This window comes from Lepus europaeus, chromosome 2 (genome assembly GCF_033115175.1).
Source record: "Lepus europaeus isolate LE1 chromosome 2, mLepTim1.pri, whole genome shotgun sequence".
Classification (NCBI taxonomy): Eukaryota; Metazoa; Chordata; class Mammalia; order Lagomorpha; family Leporidae; genus Lepus; species Lepus europaeus.
Genome location: NC_084828.1, coordinates 127,311,990 through 127,328,414, shown reverse-complemented (window position 1 = coordinate 127,328,414; position 16,425 = coordinate 127,311,990). Strand labels below are relative to the sequence as shown.

The following is a 16,425-nucleotide window of genomic DNA, read 5'->3' as shown; positions in this document are numbered from 1 at the left end:
TCATTTAGACTCCTGAGATTTCTGGGCAGATTTCTCACCCACTACTCTGATGGCATTCACAGCAACTGTCTGTCTCATACCATGCACAGCAAAACAACAGAGGAGGATGGTCAGAGGTGATCTCATTACAGACAGCCTCCCTGGGAACCAAATCAACCAAACCAATGTACTGTCACCAAATTTCCAGAATTTAGGGCACCTTCCAGGTTCTCACCAGAACAGCCATCGTTCCCTTCAGTTCAGCAAATGTGGAAGCAATATGAACTGTGTGCCAACCCAGGGGTCCAGTCAGCACTGATTTGGCCGAGATAGTTCAGGATAACCACCTGAACAGTGCATCCAGCTGTTTCCATGGCTGAGTCCTTTTTGTTGACATGAGCAACATTACCACAATGAGAATCTTTGATTGACATGTTCTTGACATTGCATCTCACATTATCCCCAGAAAGAGCTTCACTTGAAGTCTCATAGTGCATTTCCATCAACTTTTCCTTCAGTAGTAATGTTTCCTGGAGCAAAGGTGACCACCGTGCCAACTTACAGAGAAAGTACCTGTGTCATCAATTCTATAGACGTGTAGTTGTAGAAAAGAGGGCTTGTCTGTTGGACAAGTTGGCAGTAGAACACATGGAAATAATCCAGGGTTACAAATAGTGTGGCCTCACTGGCATTCTCATCTTTGCAGGTGACTTCCCACTCCTCCAATGAAGGCATATCAGCACTTGGCTCCTGCATGGTATCCCCACTTTAATCAGAAATTTGCACAAATGTTACCATGTCAAGGTTATGGTCAATTTTCTTAATGGAGGTGCATCTTAATGGTTTCTTCATATCTCTCCCAGCTATAGCACGGCTCAGTGGAATCCACTTTGTTAACACCAACAATTAGTTGCTTCATACCCAGTATATAAACCAGAATGCTATGCTCATGGATTTTCCATTTTTGGAGTTGCCAGCTTAACTGATACCAGCAGCAACAATTAGGACAGCACAGTCATCCTGAAGCATGAATAAATCATGTTTTTAACAAAGTCTCTGGGGCCAGCTCCATGGCTCACTTGGTTAATCCTTCACCTGCAGTGCCGGCATCCCATATGGGCACTGGGTTCTAGTCCCGGTTGCTCCTCTTCCAGTCCTGCTCTCTGCTGTGGCCCGGGAAGGCAGTGGAGGATGGCCCAAGTGCTTGGGCCCTGCACCTGTATGGGAGACCAGGAGGAAGCACCTGGCTCCTGGCTCCTGGCTTCGGATCAGAGTAGCTCCAGCCATAGCGGCCATTTGGGGGTGAACCAACGGAAGAAAGATCTTTCTCTCTGTCTCTATCTCTCTCTGTCTAACTTTATCTGTCAAATAATTTTTTTAAAAAATGAAAAAAAAGTCTATGTTCTGAGGCATCAGTGATAGTCATACAATACTCACTGGTCTCAGTTTCTACTGGGAGATGTCTATGGTAACATCACACTCACAGTTTTCAGTTTATTCAGGACCCAGATCTACTTGAAAGAGCCCTTTCTCATATCACAAGTTATCTTTTCACATTTTTTTGCTGTCTCTTTTCTCAACCTCACCACATTTGGAGATCAGAAGGCCAGTACTGGTAGACTTGCCTGAATCTACATATTCAGTGCGATAATGTTGATATGAATGTTTTCCTTTCCCATTTTGGCTTTGATTTAGCATTGGTTTTCATTGTATCTGTGTTCTGGTGGCAAACCCATTGAGAAAAGCAGTCTAAGAGAACTGAGTTTGAAGTTGAGAAGATTATTAACAATACAAAAATGTATACAATGGATAGTATTCTGAAGACTATAAGGGCATTTGCAGAAAATATTAACTTCAATTTATCAACACTATGGAATTTTTGGTGAAGTTCTAGAATGAATAATTATTCACGTATAAATACATAAACATTAAAATATTAACAAGGGCTTGGGGGAGGAAGCACAGAAGATTTCTTCATAGAAACAATAAAGCCTGAAGACAACAGAATAAGATTTACAAAATTCTAAGGGAAAGGAGTAGTGCAACTGAAAATTTTTCCAAGTCCCCAGCATGAAAAACATGATAAACAAAAGAAATTCCAAGAAATATCAAGGGGGGTTATGTAGAAAATCAAAATAAAAGGAGATGTGCATGGTTAATCAGCAAGGAATAATAAAACCCCCAGTGAATAGCAGCAGTGGGAAGATATTGCTATCTGTAAACTTCACATGGTGAGAAGAAGAAAGAATATAACTTAAGACAATGAGAAGGACCACATAACAGGTGCTATGTCCATAGAAGAAAACAGATACTTTCAAAGACATATCTTAGCATAGAGGTTGCCAAGGATGTGAAGGTGGGCAAGCAACAAATCCCTCAACTCTGCTTTCTGCCCTTGAGTCTTCTGCTGGTTCCTCTCACTAAACCAATCAACCAGAAGCCAAAACACAAGAACCTGGGGTATTGTACACTAGAGATATCTACTTCCAGGGCATAAATCAGGATACGGGAAAATAATAGATAGTGGGAAATGGCGGGGGGTGAGGAGAGAGACTATCCAGGTTAGCCAAGAATTTTTACTCGGCTAACATAACTTTGAAGTATAAGGATAATGAATATTTTCAAAGTTTCCAGAACTAATCCTGTTATAACATAATATTGACAATGATCACAAATACTTCAAAAAGTCTGATAAAGCAAGAAAGAAAGCAAAATAAATAATAACTTAGGAAAAGATCAACTATCCTAAATACTTCTGGTGAGCTTTAACTTCACAGCAAGACTTAGCACTCTTCCATTTCACTAGGAAATCCCCAACCCCCTCTCAATTCCTGAATTCCATGCTTACCCTTCACTTCAGCATGTTTTCTAGAATTTATTTTAACTAATCAAAAATTAACTATCTTCCTAAGATATTAAAGTTTTAAAATTGTTGTTTGAATATTTCCAATGAACATACATCAATTTAGAAATTAAAGGGTGTAAGGATAAAAGTGTCAAGGAAATACTGTGATAAGTAGCACATTACCTGACAAAAAAAGTGCTGCATTTTTTGACTTTAATGTAGTATCATTTTTATATATGGAGAAATATTAAATCTTGAAATGGCATCTGTTAAGATATTTGCCACTCTTAAAGTAGGTAACCATTGTGTGCCCCTGGCCTCAACTGTTTAGGCTTCTTGCAAATTAGAAGCTAAGGTAGCCGCTATGATTATGAAATCTCTCCAAGAGGCTCAAACACACAATTTCAGTGATTCACTTAATTTATGGAATTGATTTAGATATTTGTGGTAGATATTACCTCCAAGTATTAGATCAAAATTCTTTTTATTCTGAATAGAATTTAGGGCCCTGAGATAGTTTATGAGATCAAAAAGAATGTTTGAATTCACAAGAATAATTTGTTACACTATTATAATGCAATAAGTCTAACAACATGGGTTTTTAAAAAGCCTTTTACCCTGTATTTTTAGCCAATTTCATTGTGAAGATCTGCAGATACAGATAGCCAAATCTTCAGGATCAGAACAATCAAGCTATTTTTTTCAACCAAGTTATCTTAGGTGAACATGAACAGCCTGTTCAACCTCACTAACATCAAATAAGTGTAATCTGAAACAAAAATAAGATACTAATCTGAACTACCAAACAAGAATATGTTGAAAATAATAGCTCTGTTGAAATTAGAATTGTCAAATATCTTGAGAATTTAACTTAGTATAATTAAATAAATATTTTATTTTATATAGTATTTTAGAAATCAGTGGAATTATCCTAATAACTTTCTAACAGTGTAGATAACTTCTCTTTTTTGGCTCTGTTTTATTTTTATAACAGAATATTTAAAGGAATTGTACCAAGTGAGTTGTGAAATAACCCAACATGTACAGCTGTAGACTTTCAAAGGAACCTTTAGAAACTGGTTGCACAACTCTAAAACGTCCCTTCTGTTAAGGGTGTATGAAAAGGGTCAGGAGCTGGAGAGGTGACAATATACAAAGAGATTTCTTGGTGTTAAATTGGAAATTACATAGAAAATTAATCAATTTTTTTTTCTAAAAATATCATGTAGGATCTCTGTCATTTATGTGCTGTACACTGTGATTTAATGCTATAACTAGTACTCCAACAGTATTTTTCACTTTGTGTTGCTATGTGAGGGCAAACTGTTGAAATCTTTGCTTGATATGTGCTAAACTGATCTTCTGTATATAAAGAGAACTGAAAATGAATCTTGATGTGAATGGAAGGGGAGAGGGAGTGGGAAAAGGGAGGGTTGTGGGTGGGAGGGAAGTTATGGGGGGGGGGAAGCCATTGTAATCCATAAGCTGTACTTTGGAAATTTATATTCATTAAATAAAAGATAAAAAAAGAGAGATTTCTTTGTAGAGAACTGACACCATGTGTGAGTCCCCACTCGCCCACATACACAAAATTACACACAGAAACAGAGTGAGAGAGAGAAGGGGAGTGAAGAAGACAGGGAATGCTCTCTTCCTCCTCAAGCCTATAGCTATGGTACTAACGGGAACATTACCCAAGTTTGATGACTCTTCTAGAATCTGTAAAGGATAGGGAACTGGTGTCTGACTTTCATCAGACTGGAGGGAAAGAAAGCCAGACTGCCAAGCAGAATGAAGAAAGGGAGGTGCTATTTTGGGTTTACCTGTGCTTGTGCTCCCAGTGTGAATTTGAGCAAAATAAACATGCAAGTTGATTGTGGAGCCTAGGTAGGCCAGGCCAGGAAGAGAGCAAACCTTGGGCTGTTTGACTTCTTCCCAAGATCACAAAGCTGTGTTAAAGTTCAATGGAGAAAGTGGTTCAAAATAGACAACTGAAGAACCAGAGGCCAAAAGTAGAACAAAGGCCAGAGAAAGAGAGTTAACCACCAGCAACAGAATTGAAGCTGGGAGATCCTAGCAGCAGAGTTTGCAAAACCTGTCCAGGGCACTTGTGGAAGCAGCTCGGTTTGGTTTCCACAGCCCAAAGCCATATAACAATGCCTGCCAAATCAGAACTTCCTGTGCTTCATTCTCTATCCTTCTGTGCTTCAACTCAAATGATCCTTAAGAATTACTGGCAAATGGGAGGAATGGAAGTAATAAAAGAAATAAACTAAACATTTTGGTGGCTGAAACCAGATAGTGATTCTCTGTAGAGTATACTTAGTGGTTGGGATGAAAGAAGCTTACATTCATACAGATGGATGTGTTATTAATATATGACAGTTTGTGAATAAAATCTGCAATTGGCACAGCACTATCTACTACCCAAGAGAGAGTAGAAAAATCACAGGGCTCTCAGAGTTTTTAACCAGTGAAAGGGAAAACATTTTCCCTAAAGAAAAGAAAAATAAGATGATAGAAATTTTAAAGCATATACATTTATATATAGTATGTATTTTGAACTTTAATTAAATCATAACAAATATATGAACACATAATTAATAACTCAGAGTAGTATAAGTTTTCCCAAGGTCACCACTCCTCGTAACCAGCATACATTTCATGATACATTACCAAAGCCCCATTCATGTCACCTTTGAACTGCTGCTGCCAGGTGTAACTATTAGTGTAAATTTCTTTATTAAAAATGATTTATTTATATTTGAAGTCAGAGAGAGAGAGATCAATCTTCTATCTGCTGGTTCCTTCCCTAAGAGGTCACAGCAGCTAGGGCTGGGCCAGGCTGAAGCCAGGTGTTTCTTCCAGGTTTCCTATGTGGGTGGCAGGGGCTCAAACACTTGGGCCATTCTTCATTGTTTTTCCCAGGTCCATTAGCACGAAGCTGGATTCTAAGTGGAGCAAGAGGGACTTGAACAGGCGTCCATACATACAGGATACCAGAATTGTAGGTGGTGGCTTTACCGCTATGCCACAACACCAGCCCCTTAATGTAATTTCTAACAAAGTAAATTAGTATTGCCTATTATGAAGTTTATATAAAAGGAATCATACAGTTTTGTTCTCTTTTGTATAAATTTCGTTCACTGAGCATCGTTTATAGATTTTTCCATATTGTTGACTAAAGTTGCAGTTTTCTTCATTCTCATCACTATGCAGAATTCTTTTAGGTCAAAAGTTGGCACAATCAACTCACTATCTGTATTCGTATCACTTAAAAGATGATTTCTACATTTTTATTGTTTTATGGTTTTTTTTTTTCATCTACTTTAAAGGCAGAGAGATAAAGGGAGAAGGGAAAGGGAAGAGACAGAGAAAGATTTTCCATCCTCTGGTTCTTTCTGTAAATGCCCACAAAACCAGGGCTGTGCCAGGCTGAAGCCAGGAGCCCTGACCTAATTTGTGTGTCCCATGTGGTTGGGCTGGTCCCAGGTACTTGAGCCATCATCCCCTGCCTCCTAGGATGCATTCACAAAAAGATGGATTGGAAGCAGAGCAGCTGGTACTTGAACAGGCACTCCTATCTGGGATATGAGGGAACTAAGAAGTGGCTTAACCCACTGTATCACAGTTCTGCCCCTCTATATTTTTAATGGATTATAATAAAAACAAAAGAAGATACAGCTTTATGACATGTGGAAGTTATATGAAATTCAAATGTCAGCATCTATAACTTTTCAATTGGAATATTCCCATACTCCTTCATATTTATATTGCCCATGGCTCTTTTTGTGCTACAATAGTAGAGTTGTGGAGTTTTAATATATGAAACTCCATTGCCCACAACACCTACTTACTATCCATTCTTCTATAGGAAAAAAAACTGGCAAACCCTGCTCTATATAAATGTATCAAAATTTATCTATATGACTATTAAGAAGCAACTGGGTACTTTCCACTTTGGGAACATTACAGATGGTGCAATGACGAATACTCTCATGTATTTCCTTTTCTGAAATTAGGTGTGCATTTCTAGTGTACATATTTGCTCAGAAGTGGCAGACACTATCAAAAAGCATTTCAAAAGAATTATACAAATTTACACTCCATCAAGCAGTGTGCAGGAGTTCTTGTGGTTCAAAACCCTTTCCAACAGAAGGCATTATGTCTTATTAATTTCACATATTTTAGAGAATAGTAACGCATTTAATTTATTTTCCTTGAATAGGTTCTCAGGTATTTGATTTTTTTGGTGTGCTATTGTCAGTGTCATCACTTTAAGATTTGTATTTCCTGCTTTTTAATTCTGGCATATGGGAATACTATAGATATTTGTATATGGACCAGCATGCAACCAAATTGCTAAATTCACTTATCAATTCTAATAGTTTATTACTGCTTCTGAGTTTTTCGGCTAACACTAACAAGTCTTTTGCAAATAATAATAGCTTTATTCATTCCCTCTACTCTTCATACTTTTTATCTACATATTTAATTCTTCTTTGTTCTCTTTTTGTTTTTGTTCCTTTGGCTATATTACATCTTCCAGGGCCTTCAACATAATGCTTAATATCATTAACAGTAGCTGGAAGGACCTAGTCTCACTTACAAAACTTTCAACATTTCACCATAAAAATTTTTTATTTAAGTCTTTTGTAGATACCCATCATGTAAAATAGGTCTTATTCTACTTACAGTTTACTAAAGGTATTTGTGGTTTTTCATTACGAATGAGTATTGAATTTCATCAAATATTTTAGTACATCCATCTAGTCATGTTTATCTACACTTATCCTCTAATGTGATGAATTATACTGACTTTTGAGTGGTAAATAATCCTTATATTACTACACTAAACTTTTTAAACTTTTATTTAATAAATATAAATGTCCAAAGTACAACTTCTGGAATATAGGGGTTTTTCCCCCCAAAACCTCCCTCCCACTGCAACCATCCATCTCCCACTCCCTCTCCCATCCCATTCACATCAAGATTCATTTTCAATTATCTTTATATACAGAAGATCAATTTAGTATAATTAAGTAAAGATTTCAACAGTTTGCACCCACACAGAAACACAAAGTATAAAGTACTGTTTGAGTACTAGCTATGCCATTAATTCACATAGTACAACACATTAAGGACAGAGATCCTACATGGGGAGTAAGTGCACAGTGACTGCTGTTGTTGATTCAACAATTGACATTCTATTTATGGCGTCAGTAATCTCCATAGGCTCTTATCATGAGCTGCCAAGGCTATGGATGCCTCTTGAGTTCGCCAACTCTGATCTTATTTAGACAAAGCCATAGTTAAAGTGGAAGTTCTCTCCTCCCTTCAGAGAAAGGTACCTCCTTCTTCCATGGCCCATTCTTTCCACTGGGATCTCACTTGCAGAGATCTTTCATTTAGGTCACTTTTCTTTTTTTGACAGAGTATTTTGGCTTTCCATACCTGAAATACTCCCAAGGGCTTTTTAGCCAGATCCAAATGCCTTAAGGGCTGATTCTGAGGCCACATTGCTATTAAGGACATCTGCCATTCTATGAGTCTGCTGTGTATCCCGCTTCCCATGTTGGATAGTTCTCTCCTTCTTAATTCTATCAGTTAGTATTTGCAGCCACTAGTCTTGTTTATGTGATCCCTTTGACTCTTAATCCTATCATTATGATCAATTATGAACTGAAACTGATCACTTTGACTAGTGAGATGGCATTGGTACGTGCCACCTTGATGGGATTGAATTGGAATCCGCTGACACATTTCTAACTCTACCATTAGGGGTAAGTCCGATTGAGCATGTGCCCAATTATACATCCCCTCCCTCTCTTATTCCCACTCTTATATGTAACAGGGATCACTTTTCAGTTAAATTTAAACACCTAAGAATAACTGTGTGTTAATAAAGAGTTCAACCAATGGTATTAAGTAGAAAAAATACAAAAAGGAATAAAGTAGTAAGTTATTCCTCGACATTCAGGACAAGGGCTGATCAAGTCATTATTTCTCATAGTGTCCATTTCACTTCAACAGGTTTCCTTTTAGGTGCTCAGTTAGTTGTCACTGATCAGGGAGAACATATATTTGTTCCTTTGGGACTGGCTTATTTCACTCAGCATAATGTTTTCCAGATTTCTCTATCTTGTTGCAAATGACCAGATTTCATTGTTTTTTACTGCTGTATAGTATTCTATAGAGTACATGTCCCATAATTTCTTTATCCAGCCTACTGTTGATGGGCATTTAGGTTGATTCCAGGTCTTAGCTATTGTGAATTGAGCTGCAATAAACATGGAGGTGCAGGCAGCTCTTTTGTTTGCCAATTTAATTTCCCTTGGGTAAATTCCAAGGAGTGAGATGGCTGGGTTGTATGGTAGGGTTATATTCAGGTTTCTGAGGAATCTCCAAACTGACTTCCATTGTGGCTTAACCAGTTTGCATTCCCACCAACAGTGGGTTAGTGTTCCTTTTCCCCCACATCCTCGTCAGCATTTGATGTTGGTAGATTTCTGTATGTAAGCCATCCTAACCGGGGTGAGGTGATATACTAAAACTTTTTTATTCTAATAGATTACTGTTTTAGTAGACTGCTAGATTGAATTTTTTAATTATCATGGGATGTTAGATGTCTGAGATTTTACTTTTCTAGACTAAGATGTTAGCCTGCTGTCTGAATAGGAGGTGTCTGGGTCTTAGTAAATGCATGTTTTTTATTCACAATAACAGCATTCACCTTGATACTCTGGCTCCTATTACCACAGGGTAGTTCAAACAGAGTAGATGATAAGCACACGTGAAGTGGAGAGAATTGCAAGAGGAGCCCTAAATTAACAGAACTCAAATACTTTACAATGAGTAGAAGGCAAGTTACACTTTGCTCTATAGAATAATATGATCTCTGGCCTCTAAGGCAAATATCCTTGAAAACAGAATGCCAAACAAAAAGTCAATTAATACTTCATGCATGAGATGTGTAAAACTGCAAAAGATGTATGGAAAATTTTCTCCCAATACTATTCAGCTGTAATTGCTACAAAGTCTTGGCTTTTGGCAAATTTTTCCATGAGAATTTCACTCTTATTAATCTCACTAACAAAGGCTGGGAACAAATACGCTCAATTTGTTTCATTTTACATTTAAATAAGGGTACTACCAGTGGGACTTCAAGCAGCCAAATGAGGCCAACTTAACTATTCACCCTAGCCATACTTCCCTTATTTCCAGACCCAACCAGGTGAACAAATCTCATAAACCACGAGAGTCTACTTTAGAAATCCAGGTCATTTTCTCTTTAACTAGAAGATTTAACTTTTCCCTTGAACACAGGCATAAATCTAGGTACCATACTATGTGTTAGCTTAATAGATACTCTGTCCTAGTTTGAACATGGAAAGCCTGGGACAATTATATTATCTGTTAAACACCTGTCTGGTTGGCTGAGGACCACCTGAATGTCTTCCAGAACTGAGGAGGTATCTTTTTTTTTCTCATGATGTCAGGAACAAATTTCATGTCTTGTATTTTAATTGCAAGACCCCCATTACAGGAATAAATCCCCACAAAGCTATACATAATGATCTACATAAACTTCTTGGGAGCCCCCTCTATTAACTTAGGCTAGTTTCATTTCATGGAGATCTCCACAGTAACATGAGGGTCACAGGATCTGCTGGTGGTATATCTGCTAATATTTGAAAGCTTCTAATGGATGTTTCTTTACGAATTACTCCGTTTTGGAAGAGTCAAACTAATGCCTGGCTTCCATGTAAGAAGTTCAGGTCTGAAAGGGTAGCTCATGCCTTTGGAAGCAAAGTGTTGTTACAAAGGTTGAGGCATCGGGAGTAGGAACAATATTCACTGGACCCACAGTTTCATAGCAACACCTACATGGCTACTCCTCCAGTTGGTAAACCTTAGAGCTCCTAGTTCAGTATGTATCAGTGAGACAAGTCCTCATTGTCAGAGGATTGCCAAGGTGATTGGTCCATCTTGGCTTGCCTGTCTAACGCACAAGCCAGGTGAATTTCTTTCCCATGAAATGATTGAGCAATGGCTATGAGATTGGAGGTGAGGGATGACATCTGTGTTGAAATGTTACTCAAAAGAGGTATACAGAAGGTGCACAATGTCCTGCTGTCTCTGATAGACCTTCTCAATAAGGCTAAGAACAGTGATCACGTTGTGGTTGGAATCTTGTGGCAGTGTTAGCATACCCATATGTAGTAACACTGAAGATGCTTGCAAAATTTAGAAGATACTTAACAGGGTGTTTTCCTCCATAAGAGAAGCTCCAGGGGTGTCTCTAAAAGACAAAAGATCATTAATGCCCCCCTGTCTCTCAGACTTCCAAGAGTCTAAGGAATCCCTGGCCCAGATACAAGAGTTGTTGCTCTTCTGTCAGTACCACAAAATTAATGTGCTCCATTCCAGAAATTGCATTTTCATCCTTTTTGTCAGTAATTCCCCATTCACATACCCTATTCCTTCAATGTAAAAGGGCTGGGTGTGGGGGCCGGCACCGCGGCTCACTAGGCTAATCCTCCACCTGCAGCTCCGGCACACTGGGTTCTAGTCCCGGTTGGGGCACCGGATTCTGTCCTGGTTGCTCCTCTTCCAGTCCAGCTCTCTGCTGTGGCCCAGGAGGGCAGTGGAGGATGGCCAAAGTCCTTGGGCCCTGCACCCGCATGGGAGACCAGGAGGAAGCACCTGGCTCCTGGCTTCGGATCGGTGCTGCGTGCCGGCCATAGTGGCAACTTGGGGGGTGAACCAACGGAAAAAGGAAGACCTTCCTCTCTGTCTCTCTCTCTCTCTCGATAAAAGCTAGAGACCAATGTTTTGGTCTGGCAAACCTACTCTTCCTTTGCTTAGTAAAGAAATATGATTATGTCCTAAGACTATCCATTAAATAAGCATCCAGAAAAAATGATAATTCAGAACAAAATTCACTTGCATGACATGCAGAAACCTCAGAGATTCATGAAGAATTACCTTCTCTCTTTATTATTTCATTTAGGACGTTTGCTGAAAAGACAGGTTATTCTGCAACTTTTCTTCCTTATAAAATCTTTGTAAGGATTTTATATCAAATTTTGTTCAATCTTAAGAAACGTATTGGGATATATTCTATTTGTATTTTCTGGAAGACTTTGGGGATATTTATTTTGTTTCTTAAATATTTGAATGAGCTTATGAGTGAAGTTATGGGTATTTTAATATTTTCTTTAAAACACTTTTAAAAAAATTTTTTTTGACAGCCAGAGTTAGACAGTGAGAGGGAGAGAGACAGAGAGAAAGGTCTTCCTTCCATTGGTTCACCCCCTCAAATTGCCGCTATGGCAGCGTGCTGCACCAGTCCAAAGCCAGGAGCCAGATGCTTCCTCCTGGTCTCCCATGCAGGCGCAGGGCCCAAGCACTTGGGCCATCCTTCACTGCACTCCCGGGCCACAGCAGAGAGCTAGACTGAAAGAGGAGCAACTGGGACAGAATCCGGCACCCCAACCAGGACTAGAACCCGGGGTGCCAGTGCAGCAGGCAGAGGATTAGCCTAGTGAGCCGAGGCACCAGCTAAAAAATATTTTAAAAAATAATAATAGCGGGTGGAGCCAAGATGGTGGATAGTGAGGGTGCGCACCAATAGTCCAGAAAAAGATAGTTTAATAAAAGTGGAGTTACTGTAGCCTCAGGAAAACACCCAAGAAAAACACTGCAGAGGAAACGCTTCAGGATCTTGTGGATGTGACAAGAGCACCTACAGGGAGCCCACCGCATGGAAGCCCAGCCACGGGAGACGAGCCGCAGAATCTCGCCAGCGCGGGAATGGGAGGTAAGACAAAAACCTAAGAAATCCGAGACATTGATGGGAAAGGCAGAGGCCTGAGACCCCACTGGGGAAATTTCACCAGGCTGACTTGAGGAGAGAAAAAAAAAACAATTAATAAGGAGAACCAGCACGGACATTAGCCTCTCTCTCCACTCACCTTACAAAGCCGAGCAAGACAAAGAGCAGGGCCATTTTACATATGTAAAGTGGCAACCACCAGAAGCCAAGCAGAAAACTTGACTCTGGTCAGGGGAAATAACAGGAGGTTAGAGTCTAGTGAAAGTAGGTGGAGCTAACGATCTGAGACTGTGAAAATCCGAGGGGGGCGGGGGTGAGCGAACTCACCGAGTACACAAACTCTGTAACCTTGGGACTGTGGAGAAATTTGAGAACACATTGAGGGCTGCATGAACTCTTTGTGTGGTCCCAGGGCTAGATCAAATGAATACCCACAGAGGTTAGATTTCAGCTACCCTCAATTCCACTCAGCTGTGCGGAATTACTTCCCAACTGAGTCAAAAAAAAAAAGAAAGAAAGAAAGAAAAAGAGAGAGCAAGCGAGGGAGAGAACAGTCTGGGTGAGTCATCTTTGGCACACTCTTAAACCTGAAGAATCAAACAAAGCTCTCTGGCCACACCCATCACAGCCTCTAAGGATCCATCAAAGCAGACAGCCCACTTACTCTAGAGGCATTGTATAATGAGAAAAAAACACCACAGCAAAACTAAAAAAACATAAATTATCTACAATATGCCAAACAACAAACACAGAAACCAAGGTAACAAGAGCAAGGAAGTCACTATGATGCCCCCAAATGAAAAAGACACTCCAATGCAAGATTATGAAGATGAAGAGATAGAGGAAATGCAAGAAGCAGATCTCAGAAAATTGATAAGAACATTAATAAGTTCCCAAAAACAAATTCTTGAACTACAGAAATCCTTAATGGACAAGATAGAAAATCTCTCGCGCAAAAATGAAATATTAAGGAGGAATCAAAATGAAATGAAACAACTAGTAGAACATGAAACTGTGATAGTGACAAGAAACCATAATGAAATGAAGAACTCAATAGATCAAATGACAAACACATTAGAGAGCCTTAAAAACAGAATGGGCGAAGCAGAAGAGAGAATATCGGACTTAGAAGACAGAGAACAGGAAAGGAAACAGGCAAACCAAAGAAAAGAAGAGGAAATCAGAAATCTAAAAAATATTGTCGGGAATCTACAGAATACTATTAAAAAACCGAACATTCGGGTCCTAGGAGATTCTGAAGGCATGGAGAGGGAGAAAGGATTAGAAGGCCTTTTTAGTGAGATACTAGCAGAAAATTTCCCAGGTTTGGAGAATGACAGAGACATCCTAGTACAGGAAGCTTATAGAACCCCTAATAAACATGAACAAAAGAGATCCTCAACACGACATGTTGTAATCAAACTCACCACAGATAAACATAAAGAAAAGATCTTAAAATGCGCAAGAGAGAAACATCAGATTACTCTCAGAGGATCTCCAATTAGACTCACAGCTGACTTCTCAGCAGAAACCTTACAGGCTAGGAGGGAATGGCGAGATATAGCCCAGGTACAAAGAGAGAAAAATTGCCAGCCCAGAATATTATATCCTGCAAAGCTCTCGAATGAAGGTGAAATAAAGACTTTTCACAGCAAACAGACATTGAAAGAATTTGTCGCCACTCGTCCAGCCCTGCAAAAGATGCTTAAAGATGTGTTACATACAGAAACACAGAAACACGGTCATCAATATGAAAGAAGGTAAAGGAATGAAACCTCACAGCAAAAGATCACAAGAATCTCAAACCATATACTAGAAAATATCTTTGGCAAATGGCAGGGCAAAGTTACTCCTTCTCAATAGTCACATTGAATGTTAATGGCCTGAACTGTCCAGTTAAAAGACACCAATTGGCTGATTGGGTTAAGGAACAAAACCTATCCTTTTGCTGCTTACAAGAAACACATCTTTCCAACAATGATGCATACAGACTGAAAGTGAAAGGCTGGAAAAATATATACCATGCCAACAGAAATGAAAAAAGAGCGGGTGTAGCCATCTTAATATCAGACAACATAAACTTAACCACAAAATCTGTTAGGAGAGACAAAGAGGGGCACTGTATAGTGATGAAGAGATCCATTCAACAGGAAGATATAATGATTATCAATGTATATGCATGTAATTACAGGGCACCGGTTTATTTAAAAGATGTGTTAACGGACTTAAAGGGAGACTTAGACACCAATACAACAGTACAGGGGGACTTCAATACTCCACTCTCAGAGATAGACAGATCAACAGGACAGAAGATCAACAAGGAGACAGTAGATTTAAATCATACTATAGCCCAAATGGATCTAACAGATATCTACAGAACTTTTCATCCTACACAGAAAGCATTTACATTCTTCTCAGCATGGAACCTTCTCTAGGATTGACCACATACTAGGCCATAAAGCAAGTCTCAGCAAATTCAAAAGAATTAGAATCATACCATGCAGCTTCTCAGACCACAAAGGAATGAAATTGGAAATTAGCAACTCGGGAATCCCTAGAGCATATGCAAACACATGGAGATTGAACAACATACTCCTGAATGAACAATGGGTCATAGAAGAAATTAAAAGAGAAATCAAAAAATTTCTGGAAGTAAATGAGGATAACAGCACAACATACCAAAACCTATGGGATACAACAAAAGCAGTGTTAAGAGGAAAGTTTATATCAATAGGTGCCTACATCAAGAAATTGGAAGGGCACCAAATAGATGAGCTTTCAAGTCATCTCAAGGATCTAAAAAATCTGCAGCAAACCAAACCCAAACCCAGTAGGAGAAGAGAAATAATTAAAATCAGAGAAGAAATCAACAGGATTGAATCCAAAAAAAAAAAAAAATTACAAAAAATCAGCCAAACGAGGAGCTGGTTTGTTTTTTTTTTGTTTATTTGTTTTGTTTGTTTGTTTGTTTATTTGTTTTTGACAAGCAGAGTGGACAGTGAGAGAGAGAGACAGAGAGAAAGGTCTTCCTTTGCCATAGGTTCACCCTCCAATGGCCGCCGCGATTGGCATGCTGCGACCGGTGCACCGCACTGATCCGATGGCAGGAGCCAGGTGCTTATCCTGGTCTCCCATGGGGTCCAGGGCCCAAGCACTTGGGCCATCCTCGACTGTACTCCCTGGCCACAGCAGAGAGCTGGCCTGGAAGAGGGGCAACTGGGACAGAATCCGGTGCCCTGACCGGGACTAGAACCCGGTGTGCCAGTGCTGCAAGGCAGAGGATTAGCCTAGTGAGCCACGGTGCAGGCTGAGGAGCTGGTTTTTTGAAAAAATAAACAAAATTGACACCCCATTGGCCCAACTAACTAAAAAAAGAAGAGAAAAGACCCAAATCAACAAGATCAGAGATGAAAAAGGAAATGTAACAACAGGCGCCACAGAAATAAAAAGAATCATCAGAAATTATTACAAGGGCTTGTATGCCAGCAAACAGGGAAATCTATCAGAAATGGAAAGATTCCTGGATACACACAACCTACCCAAATTGAGCCAGGAAGACATAGAAAACCTAAAGAGACCCATAACTGAGACAGAAATTGAAAAGTAATAAAGGCCTTCCCAACAAAGAAAAGCCCATGACCAGATGGATTCACCACTGAATTCTACCAGACATTTAAAGAAGAACTAACTCCAATTCTTCTCAAACTATTCAGAACAATTGAAAAAGAGGGAATCCTCCCAAATTCTTTCTATGAAGCCAACA

The 16,425-nt window shown here is 39.3% G+C and overlaps 1 pseudogene; it reads right to left on the bottom strand.

Moving 5' to 3' along the window:
* Nucleotides 1–239: 239 nt before the first annotated feature.
* LOC133751686 (elongation factor 1-alpha 1-like) lies at nt 240–1,658 on the bottom strand (annotated as a pseudogene).
* Nucleotides 1,659–16,425: the final 14,767 nt, after the last annotated feature.